Source organism: Octodon degus, unplaced genomic scaffold, assembly GCF_000260255.1.
Source record: "Octodon degus isolate 3935 unplaced genomic scaffold, OctDeg1.0 scaffold00013, whole genome shotgun sequence".
Classification (NCBI taxonomy): domain Eukaryota; kingdom Metazoa; phylum Chordata; class Mammalia; order Rodentia; family Octodontidae; genus Octodon; species Octodon degus.
The window spans coordinates 18934018-18937034 of record NW_004524589.1 but is presented as its reverse complement, the minus strand read 5'-3'; positions in this window follow the sequence as shown (position 1 = coordinate 18937034).

The following is a 3017-nucleotide window of genomic DNA, read 5'->3' as shown; positions in this document are numbered from 1 at the left end:
AATCCCCCAGCACCACATGCCAGCCAGCCCTGCCCCCTGGTGGGCTGAGCTGGCCTCTCTCTCTCTCTCTCTCTCTCTCTCTCTCTCAAATAAATAAATAAATAAATAAAATTAAAAAAAAAAACTCTGGGATTCAATTATTTGACTGCAACATTTATAAATTTCCCTTCAAAAGAACTCAAATATTCTTATGATTTGATTCATTTTTTCCATATTATAGTTATTAAAAAAATCAGACTTCCACTTCTAAAATAAAGCATGAGGGGCTCGGGAGATGGCTCAGCAGAATAAGCGCTTGCCTGGCAAGTGCAAGGGTCTGAGTTCAATCCCCAGTTCCGAAAAAAAGATAAAAATAAATAAATAAATAAAAATAAAGCATGAATTACTGTCAAAATTTAGGGGGGGAAATGAGAACATCAAAGGAGGAAATTCAATCAAACCAAGGAAGTATTTCAAGTACCTAATACGATTGAGTTCATTTATAAGCCCCTTATGCCTCAGTTTACCCTCAAAGCCACACTGATATTAGATGGTATCATCTATAGTACACAGATGAGAGAGCTAAGATTAAAAGAAGAACAACTTCCCAGGATCACAGCAAAGGACAAAGGAGGAAAGATATCTAATTCAGACTCTGGCTGAAACTTTCATATGTACAGTGACAGGCCTTTTAAAAATTTCTACTCTATTATTTTAAGAGGGGCAAAGCTAAAGAAAATTAATGGGGATGGTATTCTGCATCTGAAATCACTTATTAATCCTATTATCTTACCCTACTACTTATGTCATATTCAGAAAATCACAATCAGGTTGAAGTGATCAACAACTTTCGTTTCAAAAACCCGAAACTTTATTTATCACAAATGACTATAATCTTCACCAGATTAAAGTTTCTCTAGGTCTGATTCTGATAACATCAAGGATCCTTAGTAGGATTTTAAGCAGGAATATAATTTCTGAAATGTCATGTTAAGTTGAAAACAAAAGTAACAGCTCAAAATAACTGGAATTTCACAGGAAAGAGAAGGAAAAGTAACAACTAAAAAGCTTATGTATCACAAGGAAGCAATCAACAAAATGGAATGGTGACAAAAGAAATGAAAGAAAAAATCATTTGAAAACCACATGAATACATAAGGAACTCATACAACTCCATAAGAAAAGAAAAAAAACTCAGTTAAAACTGGGCAGAGAACTTGAATAGACATTTTTTCTGAGAAGACATACAGTCAATAGGCCTGTGAGGTCGGGGAAATGGCTCAGTAGAATAAGCACTTGCCTGGCAAGTGCAAGGACCTGAGTTTAATCCCCTGTTCCACCAAAAATAAAATAAATAAAGCTCAAGAGGTCCTGCTTTACCTTGGTCTTAACCATCCAGCAGAAAAGTATAAAAACAAAATACAAGAAGTAAAGCCATGCTGTTAGGTAGCTGTAGGGGACTCAGGTCAACAATTTCTGACATTGCCAGTCAAGCGGAAGACCCAATACTATTATGGGCTACTGGACTCTTTTGGAATATTCTGCTGAGTTTACACACCTATAATATTCAAATAACGCAACTTTTAAAAAAAGAGTATACAGATGAATGTCCATTTTGTATCTGTGTATTCAAAGTGGTTAAGATAAATATATAGTTACCTTCTCTTAATGAATAGAGGGATTTGTTCTAGTGGTGTTTGTAAATAGGATATCATGTCCACATCTTGTACAGCAATTAACCACTAGGGAGAATGTATGCAATGTGTTAATTATTGAAGCTGTCCTACCAATTTGATTTGAAACTGTCTCATTGTTATTTGTTTATCAATAAAATTGTGAGGGAAAAAAGTAAATTTTAAAAAAGCTGCATCTGTAGACAGCAGGCAAATATACAAAAATACTTCCTTTTTGTTGTTTTGCTCTTCAGTCTTTCTCTTTGAAATCCAAGTTAGTGACTCTCAATTTGACTTTTACAATGATGTACCCAATTTTAAAAATCTATAGATGTTTGAAATACTTTTTTAAAATTTTGATCAATATCTAATTTCTTTTTAATATATTTAAAACTTTATTTTTAAACTTAAGTTTTTGAAGTCATTAAGATAAACTGTGGCTTCTACTCACTTGTCAAACAGAAAGAAGAAAGAGAAAGAAGGAAAAAGAAGAGCAACACCTTATCATTTCTCAAGAAGTGATTATATGTTGGGCACTGTGCTGGGTATTTTCCATAAATTATCTCTAATGCTGAAAACAAGAGGATCACTATGAGTCCAGTCTGTGTAGTGAGGCCCTGTAGACCCTGTACTAAATACATAAAAAAACCAAATACTGTGAAATTCATATTAGTTTGTTAAGTGAAATCCTATACCATTTATAATTTTTTCTGTTTCATTTCTAACTTGTACTCTCTTTAAAAATTAAAACAGAAATAGCATTCAAATGCTTTCACAAATAATACTGTCAATACTAATAAAAGTGACACTCTTAAACATGAAAAATAAATAAACAAATATAAAGAAAAATAAAATTCCATAGGTTAAAAACTAAGTGAATAAAGAGTTAAATTCTTCATTTTCTGCCTTTCCTCTCAAATGCTGTCTGTGATCATATATATAAACATGCATTGTTGAATATGGGAAAAACGTAATAAAAATGTAAATGTCATATTCCTAACCCATCTTACTCCCCATCTCAAGAATGAAAATATTTTAAAGGTTTTAATTCAGTTCAAACAATGTTCTGTGCATGAACCAAAATGTTAGCTATTCTCTGGGCTAAAAGTTCTATAGACTATGCAAAGATGTGTAAGACACATTGGAAATGTAATAAGAATACAAATAATATTTTTATCGTGTTGTGCAAAAGGTAATGATAAAGAATAAATAAGACAGTGAATCCTAGACCAAGAATAAAAGAAATTCAAATTAACAAAACTCTGGGGGGCTGGAGAGATGGCTCAGTGGTCTAAAGCACCTACTTAGAACAAGCTTAGCAAAAGCATCAGGGACCGCGGTTCAATCCCCCAGCACCACATGCCA